This window comes from Rattus norvegicus, chromosome 7 (genome assembly GCF_036323735.1).
Source record: "Rattus norvegicus strain BN/NHsdMcwi chromosome 7, GRCr8, whole genome shotgun sequence".
In the NCBI taxonomy this organism is placed as follows: Eukaryota; Metazoa; Chordata; class Mammalia; order Rodentia; family Muridae; genus Rattus; species Rattus norvegicus.
Window position 1 is genome coordinate 38,976,659 of NC_086025.1, and position 26,723 is coordinate 39,003,381.

Here is a 26,723-nt window from a genome sequence, read left to right on the forward strand (position 1 = left end):
ACCTACTTTTCCTCCAAAATATAAAAATGGATGGAGGTGTCTCCAGATAGCATAGGGACCGTTTTCCTCCTTTATTCAATTTCAGCTTCTTGGGAAACAGTCTACCAAGGTGGCATGTGAGCCTGGAGGTACACTTGCTATAACTCCCACAAAATTGAGGATGAGACTTCTAAACCAAATATAAAACTCCATGGAATGTTTTTACTTACATTATAAGCTGAGTCGAGGGAAACAAATGCTGGGCTACTAGTCATAGTACATTTCTTTTTTTTTTTTTTCTCTTCTTTTTTTCGGGGCTGGGGACCGAATCCAGGGCCTTGTGCTTGCTAGGCAAGCACTCTACCACTGAGCTAAATCCCCAACCCCAGTACATTTCTATATACATGTTTTAACGCACCAGTTTCTTTTTCATTTTGCCTTTATCACTTTTATCATAAGTCATTCCCCCCCGAAAATAGAATTTAGATTACAATCTAATTCAGTGTCAGCTGCAGTTCTCAGCAAAAGTTACCAGTGGCAGTAACATTTAGGTTAAATAGGAGAGGATACCATTATATTAGTGGTCAAATTTTAGTTGTTTTTTCCTGAAAAAATGTATTAATATTGATAGAATTTAAAGAAAGCTTGCTAAGTATACACTTTCCGAGACTACCTATAATTTTTAATTGGAAATCCTAGGTATAAAGTGATATTTGTTAATACTTTACCATAAATAATTTTATTTCATATTAAACAATTTATAAAAGTAATGTTTTAGGAAGTTATAAGGAGTGAATATTAGATATTAACGTCAATAATAATAGGCTAAGATAGTACAATGAAACAAAATCCATACTATTTAATAGTAGTATTTTATAGTAGACTGAGGCGTTTTTAACTACACAGTATATTTAGTTCGATTAACTTCCATTTAACTAACAGCAAAGTGACAGAACTGAAAAGTCATCTTAGAAAGCAGAGCTGATTTTCTAATTCCTTTTGAAACTTTGTTCCAAATGATCATTTTATTCTGATGTTTGTGCGGGTAACTTTTACCTATTCTATATCAGTCTCCCTACTCCACACAACTCAGAGAACTCCCAGCCTTTGACAGTGACAGGAAAGATTAGCAAGAATTTTGACTTTGACAAATCAGATACATTAAACCTTTGCTGCAGAAATGCACTGCAGAAAATCTGGTTTGTCATTGTAACCAAGATCATCCTTGTTGTTTGCTTTCAATGAATCTGAAAGACCATAAAGATATTACAATGAAATGACACCCAGTTTCATATCTGCGAATACTTCAGACTATTTTACAGTGTTCTGCTGAATTATGAGGTCTTAGAGAAAACACTATCCAAATGATCTTGGTAGAAGACGATATGAGTTTTTTTCTTGAAACAGATTTTATTAGAAATGCTGTCCGTTCACTCTTTCACAGTCCTGTGAATGTTTTCTCATCCTTCTCTGTCACACTCGCCTCTATCACTCCTCCCTCACACAGTCCTGTTCTTCATGGCAACCTGTTTGAATTCCAAGTTTCGGTTAGTTTCGTGTACCAGAGCCACTTATGTTACTTTCAAGCTTTAAGCTAGTAAGGTCATAAAAGTCAGTTTTTAAAGGTTTAATTTTGATTCAATCCAAAGGTGATTGTTAGGGAGTTGATTGAGTGAGTGAGGTAACTCAGCACTCTAAACTGTGTTGTGGGTCTCTTATTATTTTATCTGATACACCAAATTAATGATTGTCAAGATCAAAAGTGATATGTTTTCAAAATATATTAATTTATTATTGATATTCTTTTTGATAATCTATGACTACATTTGGCAATAAACTGATTATTTTTTTTTATCTTTAGTGGCGAATACAACTGTCTAGAACTTCTGAGCGTACCAAGGTATTTGACATGAACATTATGTCTACCAACTTATAACAAGTAAAATCTGTAACTCAATCTATATTTATGCTAACTAAAGGGTAAAGAAAAGGGAAGGATAAGACATTTGGAAAAGAAATGGTGGAATGCCCAAGAAATTTTTCCTAGATTAATAAGTATTCTTAATTACATTCAGAAGCAATTCTATGTTATTCTAGTTCTTCTTTGATTGAAACGCAATTTAAATCCTTGCAATAAAATATGCCATGTAGGACCAAAGTACTATTAACCTTGTTTATCTTCCGAAGTTTACCTTCTATATAGAGTTAAATAATTGAGAATGATTTTTAGGTTAAAATTCACAATGTCAAAACAAACAAGGGGTTGGGGATTTAGCTCAGTGGTAGAGCGTTTGCCTAGCAAGCGCAAGGCCCTGGGTTCAGTCCCCAGCTCCAAAAATAAAAAAAAAAAAAGAAAGAAAAATAAAAAAACAAACAAAAATCTCTCTCAGTGTCTAATTCTTGTAGCCATTACTTCTCCTAGATTTTTTTTGCTGGGTTACACATGTTATTCAGTATTTGTGGTTTATATATAGATTTTATGCTTCATCTTTAATCCAAGATCTTTAAAATATCAAAACTTTTCTAGAAATTTGTAAATATATGATTTTGTGAAAAATTATTTTCTAAAAGAGTTACTGTTATGATTACTACACAGCAGATAAATTTTGAGAATCCATTCGATCTAATATATAAAATATCATAATATTTGATACGTGTTATCAAGAGTCTGATTTCCAAAAATCTATTCATTATAACATTGTGGAATAGAACAACTCTTATAAACTGACATATATCCCAAATGACATTACGAAATCCATCAGCTGTTTATTAATAACATTCATGAAGATATTTAGCCTTATTTCTGTCACAGAAAAATTCAAAAGTCAAGTAAAATGAGACTCAAGTTTAAAGGTTGTGTGTGTGTGTGTGTGTGTGTGTGTGTGTGTGTGTGTGTCTGTGTGTTCACAATACCCCTTAGGATTCTGAGCCTCCTAATAATTAATTTTGTTCATGTTCTCCAAAATAATATGCTCGGTAGAAAAATAGTTTTAAAATGTGCACCATTTTAAAGAACATTCAGAGCATCAAGAATATTAAATAGGAAGATTCAAACATTATAAGAAATTTAATATGAGATATTATTGACTCATTTTTCTTGTTAAAAGTCAAATAGATTTTGTGGTAACTTTTATATGTTAAACATATTTCTGGACCTGAGTTGTTTCAAATGGCTGGGTGCATTAAAATGCAAGTTGATACAAAGCCAAAGAACAATGTGGTTCTCAATGCATTGTGGGTATCTTCTGTGGTTTATGTTTTACGGAGAGGACCTTGGAATATTTAAAATTAACCTGAAAATACTTCAGCATTATATGCTACTGAGATTTGCCCTAGCTTTAAAGCTTGCTAAATTTAAATACTCCATGAATAAACTTATTATCTAGTAATTTGCATATTCAGAAAACTAGCAAACCTCATTTTGTGTCAACTATATGAATAACCCATGATTCCAGTTCATATTTCAACATTAACTTCTGTTTCTAAAGGATGGATTTTGCTGTGGCTTCTTTTGAAAAGGAAAGAAAATCATATTTAAACTAATTCTAAGTGCTTTCATTCCTAACATTTTTTTTAAATTTCTGTCACATGCCCTCTACTCAATATTTACATTAGAAAGTGAGAGGTATTCGTGTCATTCTTATATATTCAAGACATTGCTTAGTAATGAAAATCAAAGATGACCTTCCTCAATGGCAGGGCCCTAAATCCATTCCTTTTTCTATGAAAAATGTAGTGATTGAATGAGCATTTGGAAATAGTTTCCTTTTGATTGCCCAGCCATCATAAGAATATATCATAAGATAAAACTGTTCAAAACAACAACGAAAACACCCACATAAACCTTTTATTTCCAACTAACTTTCGATTTTTACTTATCCATTGAACTGTATGCCTTTAATTTAACCCTAACTTTCTTTTTAATAAATACTTGAGGCCATAAAATATCACACTCTCTACCTTAACATCTTTCAGGGTAAAGTAAGGGGTTTCTATCCTCTACCTGGGAAGTTACTCTATGGCTGACATGAATATTATTGATGTAAATGATAAATCTGATCAAGCTTATAAGCAGTCGCTAACTTGTAAGTGTATGGTTGATAAAGTTATCTTATGTGGGTTTTATATACGTTTATCTTTATAAGTAAACATACACACATATGCCAGTCGAAAGACTGGCAGACTATCAGATTTTCTTATTTTGAATATAATATTCTAACTAAGCACTTTCCCTACATACAGATTTAATATTTAGCCATTGAGCTCCATTCTCAAAATTTACTTCTTTTTAAATATTAATGTTATTAAAATATTTAGAAATCTGTGTGATGGATATTCAACAAGAATTTTTCAGAGATTTTTTTCCCTTCTTAAAGTCTCTGTGTGACTTTCCAATCTGGCTTTTGTGTGCGAAGAGAGCACCCATGCTCCAGTAAACCCTTCGTCTTTTATCCTCTGAAAGTCCAGTAAACTCATGATTTTCCAAGGAGAACTGTGGCAGAATTGTACCTACTACGTTTGTCTTTGGTATCTTGGGTGGAGGCATAGATTTGTTAATGTTTTTGATTATGCTTCCCCCAGGGAAGGAATTTAGCAACAATTGTTGATTATAGGTTTTCCCCTGCTGACTTAGTTGCTAGCTTATAAAGTGAATAAAGGCAGGCAATTGTTCTTTAAAAAAAATAGAAAGTCTTTGTGCATAAATTATTAAATTTAATAATTTAACTATTTTCCAATATCAATATATCCATATTTAGAACAGTTCATAAAGTAAGATATCTTTGAAAGGATATAAATAGACAAATATGTTATACTGGTTACCCATGAACATATTTTATCAAAAAACACAATACCATGAATGAAGTCTGGAAACAAGTTTTACTTTATTGCTTTCTAATATAAGTCAGGTTCAATATATGTAATAACTCCCCAAACTATAGAGAAGCATGAAAATTATTTCTGGTGGGAAAAAGAAAACAAACCTTAAGATTTTTCTATGGAATTATTTGAGCAGATTATTTGGGTTCAACTTTCAGCCAACCCTATTTTGAAAAGTCATAAACTCTTTCTTGGCAAAGCCTTGTCAACTTTATCAATTTTTCTATGCTGACTACATTTCAAATCTCTCAGATTCTCTTTTCTCCTTGGTCTTCCAATACTTTTCTTTATTCTTAAACTGTTTCACATTTCTCTTTCCAAATGTGCAATTTATTCCTTGCCTATTGCGTGTTAGAAACCCAAAATCGACTCTAGCTTAACCCAAAATAGATGCTTCATCTTGTTTTATCATCACTAGTTATAATTAGGTTTGAATGTGAATGTTAAGATAACAGTGAATAGTTTGTAATATTTTGAAAACTATTAAAAATAAAAAGTTATACTCATTGATAACGTATTTACAAGATAGTTTATATATTATACTAATTTATAATAAAGTTCTAGATGTTAATTGGAATCTAATACAGTGTTCATCAATTCTTATTTATATAATGTTAGACAAGAAAACATTCATTAAAAATTTTCCTCTTTCTGATTATTTTCAGCACAAGATTTTTTTTATAAAAATGTTATTGGCATATTTTGTGGCTTAGAATATTAAATGAGGTTGTTCAAGTCTGTGAGGCAGGAGAATTACTGTTTTCTAAGTCTTCATTTTGTTAGCCTTGCAAATATAATCCATTTTGATGCTGCAGACTCTGGCTCAATTAATAATTGCTTGTAAGGATGAGGGCCTGAGTTTGGATATCCAGTACTGACATCAAGCAGAACACAGAGGAGAAGATCTATAATCAGAGCAGTGGAGAACAGAGTATGGCAGAGGAGAAGGAAGGAAATCACTTGAGGTCATTGGGAACCCAATCTAACCAAATCTATGTGTGATCAGTATGCTAAGAGAAGGTTTCTGCCTCAGAAACTAAGGTGCTTATAACCATCCCAACCATGGATTCTGAAACAAGTTTATGTGACTAGGCATGTATTCCCTCCTGTAAAGTTGGCCTTACATGCATAAGAGAAGGGTGTGTTACCCTATAACCACAATGCTACTATTTGACAAATGGATACATGATTTATGCTTATAATTATTAATAACTTTTACCCCCATAGTATCCTGCATACTTTTTCTAGCACTGTTAAATAAAAAACAAAACCAATACCAACAACATCAAAAAACAAGCAAACATAAAACAAAAACAGATATGGACTCTATGCAACATTTTAGCTCTATTTTTGTAATTTCTGTTTGCCCTATGACTAAAGAGTGTGATGTTTTCAGCACTAAAGTCGTATCCTACTTGGTGCAGGGCCATCAACTACAATGGCAGTAGTCTGTACTGTTTGAGGTTCCTCCGGGATCTCCTTGACCAAACTAAGCATTGTTTTTGTACTAAATGAGCATGATACGGTGGTCGTCAAATGCCTTCTAAATACTTAAGTTAACAGACATGTATTAGTACTTTCATAAGCCTTTCTCAGAGAAGCTTGTTTTCTATATGAACAGTATACAATCAGGGAAGAATGCAGAAACTCCTAATGAGTATGTTTACTGAGAGTAAGTGGATGTTTAATCCTTAGCCCTAAATGGAATATTTATAATATTCCATCAAGGTTCAGGAAGTGTTCTGTGGGGCAAAGTGCTATGAAATGATGTATTTTGTAAATGGCGTGACTATGACACTCATGAGCTCACAAAAACTTGTCCTGTTACCTGAACTAGATGTGCAACACACTTAAGCCTATCTGTATTCCATCATAATTCAGAATAAGCCTCGTAAAGACTCATTCTTACTATAAACCTGTATTTCTTGATAGCTGATTGCTCCTAGAGAAGGGTGAATAATTTTATTTTAATGGCTTAGACATTGGTGAGTTGCCTATACTCTAGAAAATAATCCAACAAACATGGTCATGCAATCAATGTTGATTAATTAAAAAAAAGTATGAGAAGTACATAACCACAGAGAATTGAAGGGAAAAATGAGATGATGTGAGGCTCAATATGATCTAAATACATTATGTACATATATATAATCAACATAAAGTAAAATATTTTTAAAACAATAAAGGATTTGGAGAGATATTGAGTAAGATACATTTTGTCTCCACATATACACATGCAGCTGCATACAGTCACACAAACATGTACACCACAAATATATACATATAAATAAACAAATCTCCCCATATCCTTTTTCATATGCTTTTCTCATATGAGAAAATTTGCTCTTTTAATTTTGACTGACATATATCATACTCTTACTCATTTGTTCATACTGTTTTCATGTATGTTTTAGAGTATCAAATTATAAAAAGAAACTGAAAAGAATTCTGTGAGTATAGAAGTATTTGCCACGTGCTTAGAGCTAACTGATCCTCAAACAGTACTAATGAGTAATCTTATTGAAAATAATTCCATGCAATTATTGTGACAATATTGGACAAAGTTAGTAAGTTAAAATCTAACTATTTTCTCACAGGTCAGAAATTCAGAAATTCTAAAACCAAGTTATCATTAAGGCCACAGGTCTTTTTATGTGTATTCTTGACTTTAGTATTTGATAGTCTAGCTTGTGTTTAAAACTTTGTATCATCTTCTTTCAACGTGGCTCTGTCTTCACTTTGTTCCAGTGTACATTGCTGTGTCTGTTGTTAAACACTGTCTTATGGGGATGTCAGTCTTGTCATCTCCTACCTGCTTAATGACATAATTTTAGCTTGATTATTTCTACAAAAACTGATTTCAGAGTAAGTTCTTGTCAATAGTTACCATAGATTAGCGACAAAATATATTTGCCAGAACACAATATAATTTAGCTTGACAAATATTGTTACATGCAAATATATTTTAAAGACTTTTATATACTTTTTATTATTTAAGGGTTTTTTATTCAAAACCCATAAAAACCCAGCAGAAGAGAGGTAAAGTGAATAAGAGACAGTGGGGATCAAGAAGAAGAGGAAAATAAGGCCATTTAATAGAACTAAGCTCGTCTTGTATGAACTTAGAGGCTGATGTAAAAGCACAGGGCCTAGTCCTACATGGGGCTGCATGAGGGTCTCTGTGTATATATTACAGCTTTCAATTGACTGTTTTTCATGGAACTCCTAAGTGTGTGAAAAGCTCGGTCTCTTATTCTTGTGACTTCTCAGTCTATTTCCCTTCTGTTGGTTAGTCTTGTACAACTTTGATGTGATGGTTTATGACTTATCTTAATACATTGTGTGTGTGTGTGTGTGTGTGTGTGTGTGTGTGTGTGTGTGTGTGTGATCACTTACAGACTTGATCTTTTCTAATAAGAACCAAAAAGGGAGTGGATATGTATGGAAAGGGGGGGGGATTGAGTGAAACTGGGATTAGAGAGAGGAAAAAATGTACTCAGAGTATAGTGTATAAGAAAAGGATCTATCTTTAATAAAAAGTTCAAATAATGAACAATTGAAAAGGAAAAAAATAGCGATCATGATATTGATGTCAATGTTCATGTCAGTAAGACACATATTCTGCAAGACACTTTAATCAGATACTTGTTCTAAAACCTTGTTTCTCTTGCATGCATATATGTGATGATACACCTGGTTTCCAAATTGCAAGGCACTGACACACAATATTTACCTCACAGTGGTACAAAAGACAGTTTCTCATCAATGGTCATAAAGGTGAAGACATAATAATCGAGATTGAACTGTATTCTTCTTTTTGGTTTTCATCTTTGTTAAATTGGATATTTCTTTTATACATTTCAAATGTTATTCCATTTCCCGAATTCCAGGCCAAAATCCACTTAACCCCTCCACCTCCCCTTTTAAACAGTGTTCCCTTCCCCATCCTCCACACATTACCGCCCTCCCCCCAAGAATCCTGTTCACTCGAGGTCCAGCCTTGGCAGGACTAAGGGCTTCCCCTTTTACTGGTGCTCTTACTAGGCTATTCATTGGTACCTATGCAGTTGGAGCCCACGGTCAGTCCATGTATATATAGTCTTTGGGTAGTGGCTTAGTCCCTGGAAGCTCTGGTTGGTTGGCATTGTTGTTCATATGGGGTCTCGAGCCCCTTCAAGCTCTTCCAGTTCTTTCTCTGATTCCTTCAACAGGGGTCCCGTTCTCAGTTCAGTGGTTTGCTGCTGGCATTCGCCTCTGTATTTGCTGTATTCTGGCTGCATCTCTCAGGAGAGATCTACCTCCAGTTCCTGTCGGCCTGCACTTCTTTGCTTCATCCATCTTACCTAGTTTGGTGGCTATATATGTATGGGCCACATGTGGGGCAGGCTCTGAATGGGTGTTCCTTCAGCCTCTGTTCTAAACTTTGCCTCTCTATCACCTCCTAAGGGTATTCTTGATCCCCTTTTAAAGAAGGAGTGAAGCATTCGCATTTTGATCATCCTTCTTGAGTTTCATTTGTTCTGTGCATCTAGGGTGATTCAAGCATTTGGGCTAATAGCCACTTATCAATGAGTGCATACCGTGTGTGTTTTTCTGTGATTGGGTTAGCTCACTCAGGATGGTATTTTCCAGTTCCATCCATTTGCCTATGAATTTCATAAAGTCTTTGTTTTTGATAGCTGAGTAATATTCCATTCTGCAGATGTACAACAATTTCTGTATCCATTCCTCTGTTGAAGAGCATCAGGGTTCTTTCCAGCTTCTAGCTATTATGAATAAGGCTGCTATAAACATAGTAGAGCATGTGTCTTTGTTATTTGTAGAAGCATCTTTTGGGTATATGCCCAAGAGAGGTGTAGCTGAGTCCTCAGGTAGTTCAATGTCCAATTTTCTGAGGAACCTGCAGACTGATTTCCAGAATGGTTGTACCAGTCTGCAATTCCACCAACAATGGAGGAGTGTTCCTCTCTCTCCACATCCTCGCCAGCATCTGCTGTTCCCGGAGTTTTGATCTTAGCCATTCTCACTGGTGTGATGTGAAATCTCAGGGTTGTTTTGATTTGCATTTCCCTTATGACTAAAGATGTTGAACATTTCTTTAGTTGCTTATTAGCCATTTGACATTCCTCAGATGAGAATTCTTTGTTTACTTCTGAACCACCTTTTTAAATAGGGTTATTTGTCTCCCTATCGTGAGTTCTTTGTATATTTTGGATATAAGCCTACTATCTGTTGTAGGATTGGTAAAGATCTTTTCCCAATCTGTTGGTTGCCGTTTTGTCCTAACAACAATGTCCTTTGCCTTACAGAAGCTTTGTAGTTTTATGAGATCCCATTTGTCGATTCTTGATCTTAGAGCATAAGTCATTGGTGTTTTGTTCAGGAAATTTTCTCCAGTGCTCATGTGTTCAAGATTCTTCCCCAGTTTTTCTTCTATTACTTTGAGTGTATCTGGTTTGATGTGTAGGTTCTTGATCCACTTGGACTTAAGCTTTGTACAGGGTGATAAGCATGGTTCGATATGCATTCTTCTACATACTCTCCTCCAGTTGAACCAGCACCATTTGCTGAAAATGCTATCTTTTTTCCATTAGATGGCTTCGGATCCTTTGTCAAAAATCAAGTGACCATAGGTGTGTGGGTTCATTTCTGGGTCTTCAATTCTGTTCTATTGGTCTATCTGTCTGTCTCTGTACCAATACCATGCAATTTTTATCACTATTGCTCTGTAATACTGCTTGAGTTCAGAGATAGTGATTCCCCTGGAAGTCCTTTTATTGTTGAGGATAGTTTTAGCTATCCGGGGTTTTCTGTTATTCCAGATGAATTTGCAAATTGTTCTGTCTAACTCTATGAAGAATTGACTTGGAATTTTGATGGGGATTGCATTGAATTTGTAGATAGCTTTTGGTAAAATGGCCATTTTTTACTATATTAATCCTGTCAACCTATGAGCATGGGAGATCTTTCCATCTTCTCTGATCTTATTCAATTTCTTTCTTCAGAGTCTTGAAGTTCTTATCATACAGATCTTAACTTGATTGGTTAAAGTCACACAGAGGTACTTTTTACTATTTGGGACTATGATGAAACTATGATGAAGGTGTCGTTTCCCTAATTTCTTTCTCGGCCTGTTTTTTTTTTTTTTTTTTTTTTTTTTTTTTTTTGTAACTCAACAATCAGATTTATTTCTTATTTTTTTATTTTTTATCTTTATTATCTTGAGTATTTCTTATTTACATTTCGATTGTTATTACCCTTCCCAGTTTCCAGGCCAACATCCCCCTAACACTTCCTCTTCCCCTTCTATATGGGCTTCCCCTCCCCACCCTCCCCACATTACCACCCTCCCTCCAACAATCACGGTCACTGGGGGCTTCAGTCTTGGCAGAACCAAGGGCTTCCCCTTCCACTGGTGCTCTTACTAGGCTATTCATTGCTACCTATGAGGTTGGAGCCCAGGGTCAGTCCATGTATAGTCTTTGGGTAGTGACTTAGTCCTTGTAAGCTCTGGTTGGTTGGCATTGTTGTTCATATGGGGTCTCGAGCCCCTTCAAGCTCTTCCAGCCATTTCTCTGATTCCTTCAACGGGGTCCCATTCTCAGTTCAGTGGTTTGCTGCTGGCATTTGCCTATGTATTTGGCTTGTTTTTATTTTGTGTAGAAGAAGGCTACTGATTTATTTGAGTTAATTTTATACCCAGCCACTTTGCTGAAGGTGTTTATCAGGTTCTCTGGTGGAACTTTTGGGATCACTTAAATATACTATCATATCATCTGCAAATCGTGACATTCTGACTTCTTCCTTTCCAAAATGTACCCTTTGATCTAATGTGTTGTCTGATTGTTCTGGCTAGGACTTCGAAAACTATATTGAATCAGTAGGGAGAGAGTGGAGAGCCTTGTCTAGTCCCTGATTTTAGTGGGATTGCTTCAAGTTTCTCTCCATTTAGTTTAATGTTAGCTACTGGTTTTCTGTATATGGCTTTTACTATGTTTAGGTATGGGTTTTGAATTCCTGTTCTTTCCATGACTTTTATCATGAAGGGCTGTTGAATTTTGTCTAATACTTTCTCAACATCAAATGAAATGATCATGTGGATTTTATTTTTCAGTTTGTTTATATAGTGGATTATGTTGATGGTTTTCTGTATATTAAACCATCCCTACATGCCTGGGATGAAGCCTGCTTGATCTTGATGGATGGTTGTTTTGATTTGTTCTTGGATTCGGTTTGCATGAATTTTATTGATTATTTTTGCGTCAATATTCATAAGGGAAATTGGCCTGAAGTTCTCTTTCTTTTCTGAGTCTTTGTGTGGTTTATGTATAAAAGGAATTGTGGCTTCATAGAAGGAATTTGGTAGTGCTCTGTCTGTTTCAATTTTGTGGAATAGTTTGGACAGCATTCGTATGAGGTCTTCTATGAAGGGCTGATAGAGTTCTGCACTGAACCCATGTGGACCTAGGCTCTTTTTGGTTGGGAGACTTTTAATGACTGCTTCTATTTCTTTAGGAGTTATGGGGTTATTTAAAGGTTTTTTCTGTTCCTGATTTAACTTTGGTACATGGTATTTTTCTAGGATACTGTCCATTTCCTCCAGATTTTCCAGTTTTGTTGAGTACAGGCTTTTGTTGTAGGATCTGATGATTTTTTGTATTTCCTGATTCTGTTGTTCTGTCTCCGTTTTCATTTCTGATTTTGTTAATTTGGACGCACTCTCTGTATCCTCTGGTAAGTCCGGCTAAGGGTTTAATCTATCTTGTTGATTCTCTCAAGGATGCAGATTTCGATTCTGTTGGTTCTTTTTATAGTCCTTTTTGTTTCTACTTGGTTGATTTCAGCTCTGAGTTTGATTATTTCCTGCCTTCTATTCCTATTGGGTGTAATTGCTTCTTTTCGTTCTAGAGCATTTAGGTATGCTGTCAAGCTGGTGACACATGCTCTCTCCTGTTTCTTTCTGCAGGCACTCAGAGCTATGACTTTTCCTCTTAGCACAGCTTTCATTGTGTCCCATAAGTTTGAGTATGTTGTATCTTCATTTTCATTAAATTCTAAAAAGTTTTTAATTTCTTCCTTTATTTCTTCCTTGACCAGGTTATCATTGAGTAGGGCATTGTGCAACTTCCATGTATATATGGGCGTTCTTCCCTTATTGATATTGAAGACCAGCTTTAGCCCGTGGTGGTCTGATAGGACACATGGGATTATTTCTATCTTTCTGTACCTGTTGAGGTCTGTTTTGTGCCCGATTATATGATCAATTTTGGAGAAAGTCCATGAGGTGGTGAGAAAAGGGTATATCCTTTTGTTTTAGGATAGAATGTTCTATAAATATCTCTTAAGTCCATTTAGTTCATGACTTCTCTTAGTCTGTCTATGTCTCTGTTTAATATCTGTTTCCATGATCTGTCCATTGATGAGAGTGGGGTGATGAAATCTCCTACTCTTATTGTGTGAGGTGCAATGTGTGCTTTGAGCTTTAGTAAGGTTTCTTTTATGTATGTACTTGCCCTTGTATTTAGAACATAGATATTTAGGATTGAGAGTTCATGTTTGTGGTTTTTCCTTTGATGAACATGAAGTGTCCTTCCTTATCTTTTTTGACGACTTTTGGTTGAAAATCGATTTTATTTGATATTAGAATTACTACTCCAGCTTGCTTTTCAGACCATTTGCTTGGAAAGTTGTTTTCCAGCCTTTTATTCTGAGCCACTGTCTGTTTTTGTCTCTGAGATGTGTTTCCTACAGGCAGCAAAATGCTCGGTCTTCATTATGTATTGAATTTGTTAATCTGTGTCTTTTTATTAGGGAATTGAGTCCATTGATGTTGAGAGATATTAAGGAATAGTGATTGTTGCTTTCTGCTATCTTCATATTTGGAGGTGAGGTTATGTTTGCGTGCAGGTCTTCTCTTTGTTTTGTTGCAAAATGATTTGTTTCTTGCTTTCTCTATGGTGTAGCTTGCCTCCTTGTGTTGGGCTTTACCATTTATTAGCATTTGTAGAAAGATATTGTGTATATTTGGTTTTGTCATGGAATATCTTGGTTTTTCCATCTATGTTAAGTGAGAGTTTTGCTGGATACAGTAACCTGGGCTGGCATTTGTGCTCTCTTAGGGTCTGTATGACATCTGTTCAGGATCTTCTGGCTTTCATAGTCTCTGGCGAAAAGTCTGGTGTAATTCTGATAGGTCTGCCTTTCTATGTTACTTGACCTTTTTCCCTTACTGCTTTTAATATTCTTTCTTTGTTATGTGCATTTGCTGTACTCACTATTAATATGACAGGAGGATTTTCTTTTCTGGTCCAACCTATTTGGAGTTCTGTAGGCTTCTTGTATGTTTATGGGCATCACTTTCTTTAGGTTAGGGAAATTTTCTTCTATGATTTTGTTGAATATATTTACTGGTCCTTTGAGTTGGGAATCTTCACTCTCTTCTATACCTATTATCCATAGGTTTGATCTTCTCATTGTGTCCTGGATTTTCTGTATGTTTTGTGCCAGTGGCTTTTTCCGTTTTTCATTATCTTTGACAGTTGTGTCGATGCTTTCTATGGAATCTTCTGCTCCTGAGATTCTCTCTTCTATCTCTTGTGTTCTGTTGGTGATGCTTGTATCTATAGCTCCTTGCCTTTTCCTTTGGTTTTCTATATCCAGGGTCATCTCCCTTTGTGCTTTCTTTATTGCTTCTATTTCCAGTTTTAATTCCTTTACCTGTTTGATTGTGTTTTCCTGGAATTCTTTCAGGGATTTTTGTGTTACCTCTCTAAGGGCTTCTACTTGCTTACTTGTGTTTTCCTGCATTTCTATAAGGGAGTTCTTTATGTCTTTCTTAAAGTTCTCCATCATCATGATCAAATGTGATTTTAAATCTAGATCTTGCTTTTCTGGTGTGTTCAGATATTCATTGTTTGCTTTGGTGGGAGAATTGGGCTCTAATGATGCCATGTAGTCTTGGTTTCTGTTGCTTGGGTTCCTGTGCTTGCCTCTCGCCATCAGGTTGTCTCTGGTGTTACCTTTTCTGCTATTTTGGACAGTGACTTGACCCCCCTATAGGACTGTGTGTCAGTAGTGCCGTAGACCTGTTTTCCTGTTTTCTTTCAGCCAGTTATGGGAACAGAGTTTTCTGCTTTTAGGCATGTAGTCATTCCTGTCCACTGGCTTTCAGCTTTTCCCGTTGGCGTGTATCCTGAGTCCACCAGGCACATCACTTGTAGCAGAAAAGTTGGTCTTACCTCTGATCTCAGGCCTGAAGTCGCTCCTCAGGGCTAGGTTTCAGCTTTCCCTGTTGGTAGCAACCAGAAGGGCCTGCCCCTACTTCTGGGTCCCTGTGCACAGCGGTCCTGATAGCACTAGGTGTTTTCCTCTAGAGTCAGAAATGTGGGCAGAGAGTAGTCTCCTCCGATTTTCCAGGAGTGTCTGACCCTCTGAAGGTTTAACTCTCCCTCACACGGTGTTTGGCTTCAGGGTGCTGTTTGACTGGTTCTGTTGAGATCTGGTTGCAGTCTGGACCACAGAGATCCTGCAGCTTGACTGCCCCTATCTTCCTGTTCCCAGAGGCACTATACAGTTTCCTCTTGGGCCAGGGATGTGGGCAAAGGTGGGCAGATGTGGAGGTCTCTCCTGCTCTGCAGTCTCAGGATTGCCCACACTTCTGGGCGATGAGCTCTCTCTCTCATGGAGTTTGGGAGCAGGGAGCTGTGGGCTGGGATCTGCGACGTTCAGGAGCCAGCTAGAAACCCGAAGTGTCCGATCCCAGAGAGGAATTTTGCCTTTGCATGTCCAGAGTCCACCAGGCAGGTCACTTGGAGCAGAAAAGTTGGTATTACCTCTGGTCTCCGGCCTGAAGTCGCTCTCCGGGGCTTGGTTTCAGCACTCTGTGAGGGCAGCAACCAAAAGGGTCTGCCCCTACTTCTGGTTCCCTGTGCACAGGGGGCCCTGATGGCTCTAGGTCTTTTCCTCTAGAGTCAGAAATGTGGGCAGAGAGTAGTCTCCTCTGGCTTCCCAGGCATGTCTGCCCCTCTGAAAAATCTAGCTCTCCCTCCCATGGGATTTGGCTGCAGGGAGCTGTTTGTGAACTCTCTTCTTAAAACATGATGTTTGATAAGTGAGAGGTGTATTTAATGCTATACCTATCATACTAACTGCTTATGGGGAACTAGTTCCATGGTACAGTGAGTAACATTTGTATTTTCCTAGGAATTTGTGAAAATTCTAAACTAGTATTCTTCCAATCTTCAGGTGGATAGCCAACACTTCTTAGTAGAGCTGGTCTCTCTTCTGCTCTCTATTGCATGATTTAACAGTCTTTTGTCAGATCTCTACTACTTCAGAAAAATCAGGTCCAGAGATAAATCAGCTTTTGATTTATAAAGGAGTTGATTATTCCAGATGCATAGGAGATGAGGTAAGATTTTATATTTCACACTTTCATTAAACTGGAGAAAACTTGTCATGTTTCTTTTTCTATACCAGCTGAGAGCAAATTTCTTTTCCTGCATATTTTTATTTTGTAATTTATGTCTTCTCTAAATAAGAACTACTTATGGTCTGAAGAAATGACTCATTGTGTAAGAATATTTTCCATGTGATGTATTCCTTTTCAAAAATATGAAGAATAAAATAGACATGGGAGTCCAGATGTTGTCCCATATCTCATCTATTCCTTCTCCTTCCCCCAACTCTCCTGTAACATTATAGAAACAAAAGAAACCAGGGATTTGTCAAACATCACCAGTAACAACCCAAGATTTGTGTTTCTACATACTTGTTACGGATGCTGATTTGATTCATTACAGATGATCCCCAGTCACATTATGGGTTATATTCACTCTACAGAATACAAAAGGTATTTTGTCCTAATAAAGTGCACATGATTTGTAATTTTGAGAGGAATCAACTTCAAATAGCTACTGCTTCTCTTGATGAAATTAGAAAAGTGTCAACTTGGGGAAAGCATCGTCAATTAATGAGTGGTTTTCTCTATTCAGTTCAAAATAAAATAACCCTGAAACAAAGGCACACTTGTAGCAAGGTGCCTAATCTCCTATCGAGCCATCAGACATTAATGTACACCAGTTAGAGAACCCCAAAAGGACTCAGTGATTAGGAATATAGATCTTCAACACGAAGGGGATTTATTATAGCTTGAAAAGGTAACCTAATGATTGCTTTAAAATATCCACAGTTAGGAAATCATGTTACAGTTCTTACAAATGGGTTTCTCTGACAGCTCATACATTGTCTAAGTCAATAAGAAGTAAGTAATATGTGCTTTGCATTTTAGAAAAGAGGCTCTGGGGCCTGAAATTGTTCTTATGAGAACAGAATTGCTTCCTGTGATTTGCTGAACATGCACGGTATTGTAAACACCGGATCTGTGAGGGGAATAATTAAAAAGCAAAAATCTATTTGACTGAAAACCATATTGATTAATGCAGATGATCTCCTGATTTGAGTGTTTGTTTAGTACTAATTAAAATCCATTCTTACCATCTCCAGGTTTATATTTTACTCTAAGTTCATTCCTGTGAGAGATAATTTACCTCAAAGATTTCAATCTAAAAATTAATTTTGGGGAATAAAACCTTCGATTCTGTGTTCTCAATAGTTTATTCAAATTGCTCCTAGAGTTTTGAGAAGGGGGAGAAAGGGAAGGCAGCATATATTAATGATTTTCTTGAGAAATTTATTTCTTGACATTCCGATACTTGCTTTACAAACTGGCTGCTAAGTAGACAAGTTGTGAAGACAATTCTAGTTACTCACAAACCATACATTTTGAAAGAGTCTCTCTTCCCCTCCAATATTTCCCCCCTGGTCTTTCCTTTGCCTTTATTTTGCTCTGACATCTACTCATCAGACTAATATGGCTAAAGGCTAGCCAGCTAACCATAGCCAGTTAGATCCAGCCCTTTGCATAGACATTCAACCCTAGTAGGAAAAATTCATGGTTGTACTTTGCATACAATGCCCAATCTTACGCTCACATATAATTTCCAGGCTTGTGGCACTGTTTTAGAAGGGAAGGGAAACTTTGAGAATTGAGGTTTAGATGGAGAAGAAAGCAGATCTGGACATGTCTCTGGAGGTTAAACTATTCCCTGGAGATCTTACTTTAATTTAAGCTTCCTATTTAGCATATGGCGATTTGCCTACCAAGAAGCTTGATTGCACAATGGCCAGATATGGTAGAATGAGAGGATGTGTGCTGAGCTCTCTGATATGATGAGCTGAAATAATTCTCAGCTCTCTTAAGTTTTTCTTTAATTCCACACCTCACACTTGTCAGGCCTTCAAGCTTAGAATAGCCATACAGATAGCTTCTTAAAACATCCAGTCAGCACGCAGCTTGTTTTAGGACTGAGTAGTAGTAATTATGCGAGCCAATTGCCCTAATAGATTCCTTTATAGGAACCCTTTCTATCTATATTTATGTCCATCAATAATCAGAGCCCAAACATACCAAAACTTACTTTTAAATAATTTTATTTTTATTAATTCATTTATTTAATCAATCTACATTCCAACACAGCCTGCTCTCTCTTCCCATTGCCCCCCCCTAACCGAACCTCACCCCAACACACAGCACTTTCCTCCCATCTTCTCTTCCATTCTCCTGTGAAAGAAAGTCCCACCACATGGGTATCACCCACCCTGGCATATCAAGTAACTTCAAGACTTTACAAATCCTCTCCCACTGAGGCCAGGCCAGGTAGCCCAAGTTAGGGAAACAGGATCCATAGGCAGGCAACAGATTCAGAGACAGTTCCCACTCCAGTTATTGGGGGAACCTCATGAAGACCAAGTTGCCTGTCTGCTATGTGTGTGCAGGGGCATAGGCCCAGCCCCAAAAGGTTGAGGTTAGTTGATGCTATGGACTCCTGTGGAGTCCCTGTCCTCTTCAGGTCCCTCAATCCTTTCCACAAGACTCCAAAAGCTCCATCAAATCTTTGGTTGTGAGTCTCTGTCTGTTTCCTTTAGCTGCTGGGTGTAGCCAGTTAGAGGACTGTTATTCTAGGTTCTTTACTGAAGGCATAACAAAGTATTATTAAAAGTAACAGAAATTGTGTCTTTCCCATGGGGTCCATTTCAAAGTGTGCCAGTCATTGTCTGGCCATTCCCTCTGTCTCTGCTCTATACTTGTCTCTGCACATTTTGTAGGCTGGTCACATTTTAAGTTGAAGGTTCTGTTGGTGAGTTTCTGTCCTTAACACTCTACCGAAAGTCCTACCTGTCTACAGAGGTAGCCACTTCAGGCTTCATCTCCCCCATTTCAAGAAGTCTCAGCAAGAATCACTCATATAGATTTCCTGGGGTCTCCCTGTCCAGTCCCAGGTCTTTGGCTCATCCTAAGGCTCCACCCACATCCCCAAGTGTGCCCTTCACCACTGATGTCTGTTCTCTCTCCCCTGCTTTGTGCAGACCTTATGCCCCTGCTCTGTTCTCCTACCCATTCCCTCTCCCATCCTCCATCTGTCTCTGATAGCTATTTTTTTTCCCATTCTGAGAAAGATTAAAGCATCCTCACTTGGGCCCTCTTTTGTTATTAGGCTTCCTTGGATCTGTGAACTGTAGCATGGGTCTCCTGTACTTTATGGATAATATCTATTTATAATGATTCCATACCATGCATGTCCTTTTGGGACTGAGTTAGCTCACTGAGGATGGCAGTCTCAAGATCCAACCATTTGCCTTCAAAATTCATAATGTCCTTGTTTTTAACAGCTGCGTAGTATTTTAATCTGTAAATGAACCGTCTTTTCTAAATCTGTTCTTCATTTGAGGGACACTTGGGGTATTTTTAGTTTCTGGTTTATTAAAAATAAACTTACTATGAACATAGTTGAGCAAGTGTCCTTGTGGGGCGGTGGAGAGTATTTGAGATATATGCCCAGGAGCAGTACAGATGGGTTTTGAGGTACATCTAGTCCCAATTTTCTGAGAAACCACAAAATTTTTTTTCCAGAGTAGTTTTATAAGTGTGTACTCCTACTAAAAATGGAGGAGTAATCCCCTTGCTCCACACTCGACAGCAGGTGCTATCCTTTGAGGTTTTTTTTTTAATCTTACCAATTCAGATTATACTAAGACTTATAAATGGCAATTTTTGTTACCATTATTGTTGAACTGTCAACTTTAGATCATAGACTTTTTTCTATGGTTATTACCATGGTAACATATACTATGGTATTTATTTAACATAAATTGATTGGCTTAAACTTGTAGTTATCTTCCTTATTTCCAGTATCATGAATTTCATTTTCTTAGTAATATTATAGCTTATTGGAATTAGTACTGAAATTTTTAAGTTAATTACCAAGAAATATATAATGGGATATCTTCTCAATTTACAATTGCTCTTTTTCTTAGATATGCAGTCTGTCTCTTATAAAAGGCAGCACTTCTACTCTTCTGTAGAAGGCACTGCTACAACACAATCAGGATATATATATATATAATATATACACATATGTGTGCATAGCATCTTCAGAAAAACATATAAAAAGGAAAACATCTTTTTTTAATCTAATATTCTCTGAATATACAGACATTTATGTTAACATCCTCCGAAATAAAAGCAATTATATATGAGTCAGGGAACAACAAAAATGACCAAGAGAACAGATGCATATCACATTTTGCAAATGGAGAACTAATGTTACCTCTAGTTTGAAATATATATATATATATATATATATATATATATATATCAGTCACGTTAAGTTACAGATATTTAACTTATTTGTAAATAGTTAACAATTTTTTTTACAATTTTAATTTGAATATAACCAAATGACTTATCCCCTTTCCTTGCCTTCAATTTCCCTCCACTCTCAAATTGATAGCCTTTTTCTGATGATATATATCCCATTTCATTCATTTCTGCCCATGTGTATACAGAATTTATCTTTTCATCCCTTCACTATTATCCCTCTTTTGTATATTTTCGTTCAGAAATATATTAACTATATGAATTTGAGAGAATTAAATCAAGCATTAGGTCAAAAATTGACCTAAACGTCTAAAATAAATTAAAATAAGAAAAGTTTCTTCGTGTCTAAAGTATGAAAAGATAGAGGTTTGCTTTTTTTGTAAAGTGTGTAGTCTGACATATTCAAGTAACATAACTGACAAAAAATTGTTATTTTATTTTGTTCCAGCTGTTTTAGGCATCATAAAAATCATCTCAAATAGTTGTATAAATCCCCCAAGAACCTTCCACTCAAATCAGAAACAAATGGCTTCAGTATTTATATATACTGTGAGTGACTGGAACTCTATGACAGGTCATATTTTTATTGTAAAGTTGCATACTGAAGCTTTCGACAAAACAATTTTAGCTTGATGTCACCCATGTGTACATCCAAATACTCTTTATGGTTGCACTGCTTATACAATCTCTCTGAGTTTTGGTAATTCATGCAAGTGTGTGTGTGTGTGTGTGTGTGTGTGTGTGTGTGTGTGTGTGTGTGTGTGTGTGTGTGTTTGAGTGTTCTGTTATATTCTGGTCACATTAGTATGTGTAATATGCTTGAACTGTCCAAGGATGTTGCCTAGCAACAACATGGAGTTTGTAGAGCTTGATTTACACATGTGTATATAACACTATTTATCTTCATTATACCTGAATGATTTGAGTTGTCAACTCTCTTGTGACTATTGGGTATCTGTTAATTGGGCATTTAATGCTTGCCTAGATTGTGCTTACAAAAAAAAAGGAGCTGAAAACTTTTGTGTTATGTTTAAACCTTGTATCTAACATATATCTTTATCTTGGTAGAACAATATCATCTCTCCTTCATGAATGTACTAAATGAACCTTTTGGAATAGTGAGCTGTGTGATTTATTTAAAATTCAAACAGAATTAACAGTTTTATGGTGCAGAATCAACTTGTACCTGGGGGAAATATTGAGCCAAATAAACCGAGTAAACTAGAGGAAAAGAAGTAATATCCAACTTCACTAGCATCCATTAGTCTTACAGAGCCATGCACAGATTTACAAGCAAATAAAAATTTCACCCTAACTTTACTTTCTACCCCATAAACATTGAGCTATGCAAAACCAATATTAACAGAATTAATTTTTTAATTTAAATGGATACATGCTGTAATTTTTTTCTAGTTTGTACTTAGTTACCCATTAGATTTCAGATATCCAATTGTGTTGTTTACTCTTTCAGTTGTGCACATAATGACAGTATTTATAGAACCAAGCAAAGATTGCTGATTATATATTCAATGTGGATAATACAATTATTAAATTATATTATATATTTTAAAATTGTTTTACATTTACTTAATGTGTACATATCTATGTATGTTTAAAATTGATTTACATTTTTACATTAAATTTTTATTGTATATTTTATTATTTACATTTCAAATGTTATCCTCTTTCCAGTTCCCTTAGTCTTACAGACTCCCATCCTCCTCTCCTTGCTTCTATGAGGATGTTCCTCCTTTCATCCACCCACTGGAGCCTCAACACACTGGCATTCCCCTACACTGGGGAAACAAGCTTTCACAGGACTAAGGGTTTCTCCTTCTATTGTGTCAGACACTGCCATTATCTGTTAAATATGCAGCTGTAGCCATGGTGGTAATGGTTTAGTCCCTGGGAGCTCTGGCGTGTCTGATTGGCTGATATTGTTGTTCTTGCTCTGGGGTTGCAAACCCCTTCAGCTCCTTCAGTCCTTTCTCTAACTCCTCCACTGGGGTCCCCATGCTCAACCCCAATGGAAAAATAGTCCTTATCTGTATCAGTAAGGCTCTGGCAGAGTCTCTCAGGAGGCATCCATATCAGGTTCCTGTCAACAAGCACTTCTTGGCATCAGCAATAGCGACTGGGATTGGTGGCTGCATATGTGATGGATCCACTTTTTATTTACTTTATGTATTGATAACTGTCCATCTGCACAGTACCCCCCACCCCACCCCCACACACAGTCGCTCCTCCATCTCCTGACACCCCCCTGAAAGAATGGATCCCCCAACCCCCAAATATCTCCCTATCCTGTCCAACCAAGTCTCTGCCAGGCTGGGCAAGTCTTTCTCTGAGGTCAGACAAAGCAGCTCTGGTGGAAGAACTTATTCCACAGATAGACAGCAGCATTAGGGATAGCACCTGCTCCAGTTGTTTGGACCCACGTGAAGACCAAGCTGCACAACTGCTATATCTGTGCAGCTAAGTCAAGCCTCTGTGTGCATTTTGGTTCATGGTTCAGTCTCTGAGATCCCCCAAGGGTCCAGGGAAGTTGACTCTGTTAGGCTGCCTGTCACGTTCCCATCTCCTTCAGGGACCTTAGCTGTGGGTTTCTGTATCTGTCTGAGTCAGCTGCTTGGTGGAGCCTCACAGAGGGCTGCCATGATAGGATCCTATCTACAAGCAGCACAGAGTATCATTAATAGTGTCAAGGATTAGTGTAGGCCCAAGGGATGAGACTGTAGTTGGACTTGTTATTTCTTGGTCATTCCCTTACTCTTTGATCCATTCCCCATCCCTGTGTTTCAAAGAATGGATTAAAAAAAACGTAATACATTTGCACAACGAAATGCTGTTCAGTCATTAAAAATGGATAAGTCGCCAATTTTGCATATACAAGGAAACTAAATAAAAAGGAAGGCCCAACCAAGGATTCTTGAACCTTACTTAGAAGAAGGAAGAAAGTAGTCTTAAGAGGAAGACAGAGTGAGGGAACTGGGTCAAAGAAGGGCTGCAGAGGGTAGTAAGGAAGAGGTTTCAAGATTAGGTGCTGAGGAAGACAAGAGAGTTGGCCAGATAGTCAGGAGAATGAATGGAAAACTGCAGTTAGCAAGGTTGGGAGCTAGGGAGCATTTCAAGGATGTTCCAGAGACCTGGGATAGGGTCACTCACAAGAATCAGTGGAGGTAACCTTATCTGAGGCTCACAGCAGTGAGCATATGGAACCTGAGGAGGCCATCTCCTGTAGCCAGCCACGAAGCCCAGTGTGGAGCAATAAGGGCACCAACCCACCCACAAAACTTTCGGCCCTACAGTTTTACATTTCTTTGGTGTGTGTGTGTGTGTGTGTGTGTGTGTGTGTGTGTGTGTGTGTGTGTGTATGCGTGCCTGTGTGCAAAAGCATGTATGTACACATCCTATAGCCCATATGTGAGCTTACAACTTATAAGAGTTGGTTCTCTCCTTCTCCGAATGGGAACTCAAGATTAAACTCATGTTATCAAGGTTGAGGTTATTCCAGATTTATGATGAATCTAAAGTGAAAGAAAAAACTATGAAAGACTTTATTTTGCATTTAATAAAATCCAACCACTCATCTGCAAATAAAATGTTAATCTCAAGGCATCTATTGAAATAAAAATAACAAAAATATAGTTCGATCCTGATTTTTAAAATTAATTATAGTAATTTACAAACTTTAGTTGATAATAATTCTCATTAAAATGTACAAATTATTTGTATGTGATTATCAGTTGGGGATATATTTTTTTAATTTATTGTTTTCTCCATCTTTACTAAATTGGGTATTTCTTATTTACATTTCAAATGTTATTCCCTTTTCCAGGTTTCCAGGCCAACATCCCCCCTATTCTCCCCCTCTCCTTCTATGTGGGTGTTTCCCGCCCTATCATCCCCCCATTACCGCCCTCCCACCAAAAATCCCATTCACTGGTACATCTACACAATGGAATATTATTCAGCTATCAACAACAATGACTTTATGAAATTCATAGGCAAGTGGATGGAACTGAAATATATCATCCTGAGTGAGGTAACCCAATCACAGAAAAACACACATGGTATGCACTCATTGATAAGTGGCTATTAGACCAAATGCTCAAATTACCGAAGATGCACAGAACACATGAAACTCAAGAAGGATGACCAAAATGCGATGCTTCACTCCTTCTTTAAAAGGGGAACAAGAATACCCTTAGGAGGGGATAGGGAGGCAAAGTTTAGAACAGAGACTGAAGGAATGCCCATTCAGAGCCTACCCCATATGTGGCCCATACATATACAGCCACCCAATTAGACAAGATGGATGAAGCAGAGGTGCAGGCTGACAGGAACCGGATGTAGATCTCTCCTGAGAGACACAGCCAGAATATGGCAAATGCATAGGCGAATGCCAGCAGCAAACCATTGAACTGAGAACGGGACCTCCATAGAAGGAATCAGAGAAAGGACTGAAAGATCTGAAGGGGCTTGAGACCCCATATGAACAACAATGCCAACCAACCAGAGCTTCCAGGGACTAAGCCACTACCCATGGACTAACTCTGGGCTCCAATTTCATAGGTAGCAGTGAATAGCCTAGTAGGGGCACCAGTGGAAGGGGAAGCCCTTGGCCCTGCCAAGACTGGACCCCCAGTGAACCGGGATATATTTTAGTCAAAACCATTATGTCAGCTAAATTTTGTGTGTCTGAGTCTTGGAGTAGAAACAAAACCTATAATAACATTCATATTTATTTTCAAATATATTTTTTTTCTTTTTTTTAGTGTCTTTGGAATTTTTCCTGTTTTTATAGCTATTTTATTTGTTTGCATTTCAAATATCCCCTTCCCTGGTTTCCCCTCCACAAACCCCTATCTCATCCCCCTCCCCTTGCTTCTAAGAGGATATTTCCTCCATGCACCCATCAACTCCCAACTCACCAACCTGACATTCCCCTACACTAGGGCATTGAGCCTTCTCAGGACCAAGGTCCTTTCCTCCCACTGATACAAGATAAGATGATCCTCTGCTACATAATCAGGTGAAGCTATGGGTCCCTTCATGTGTACACTTGGTTGGTAGTTTAGTCGCTGAGAGCTCTGGGGTTCTGTTTGGTTAATAATGTTGTTCTGCCTATGGGTTTATAAACCCCTTCAACTCCTTCAGTCCTTTCCCCCACTCCTCCAATCCGATCCTCATGCTCAGTCAAATGGTTGGCTGTGAGCATCCACATCTGTATTTGTCAGGCTCTGGCAGAGCCTCTCAGGAGACTGCTAGATAAGGCCTCTGTCAGCAAGATTTTCTTGGCATCAGCAATAGTGACTGGGTTTGGTGTCTATGTACAGGATGGATCCCTAAGTGGGGCAGTCCATGGATGGCCTTTCCTTCAGTCTCAGATGCATACTTTGTCCCCAAATTTCCTTTAGAGAGGAGCAATTCCGGGTTAAAAATTTAGAGATGGTCCCATTATCCAACCAGGGCCTTTTCTAACCTCTGGATATGGTCTCTACAAGTTCTCCCTCCCATTTGTTTTGCATTTCAGCTAATATCGTACCCACTGGGTCCTGGAGTCCTCTTGCTTTCATGGCATCTGGGACTTTTTCTTCTATCACTTTGAGTGTATGTGTTTTGAGGTAGAGGTCCTTGAGGCACTTGAACTTAAGATTTCTATAAGGTGATAAAAATAGGTGAATATGCAATCTTCTACATGTTGGCCCCCAGTTGAATCAGCACCATTTGCTGAAAATGCTATCTTTTGTCCATTGGATGGTTTTTGCTCCTTTGTCAAAGATCAAGTGACCATAGGTGTATAGGTTCATTTCTGGGTCTTCAATTCTGTTCCACTGGTCTATCTGTCTGTCTCTGTACCAATACCATATAGTTTTTATCACTATTGCTCTGTAATACTGCTTAAGGTCAGAGATGGTGATTCCCCAAGAAATTCTTTTATTGTTGAGTAAAGTTTTTTATATCCTGGGTTTTTTTTTATTCCAAATGAATTTGCAAATTGATATTTCTAACTCTATGAAGAATTGAGTCGATATTTTTGATGGGGATTGCACTAAATCTGTAGATTGCTTTCGACAAAATGGCCATTTTTATATATTAATCATGCTAATCCATGAGCATGGGAGGTCTTTCCATCTTCTGAGAT

The 26,723-nt window shown here is 37.3% G+C and overlaps 1 protein-coding gene across 13 annotated transcripts in view; it reads left to right on the plus strand.

Moving 5' to 3' along the window:
* Positions 1-26,723, plus strand: part of Mgat4c (MGAT4 family, member C) — a 764,987-nt gene that overhangs the window by 380,542 nt on the left and 357,722 nt on the right. For 5 of the 13 annotated variants that reach the window (XM_063263211.1, XM_063263209.1, XM_063263208.1 and 2 more), the window contains one exon: positions 1,841-1,879. The exons of the other annotated variants lie outside the window; for them this stretch is intronic. The gene's annotated coding sequence lies outside the window, so the exon portion shown is untranslated. The remainder of the gene's footprint in view (positions 1-1,840; positions 1,880-26,723) is intronic. 13 annotated transcript variants of the gene reach the window in all.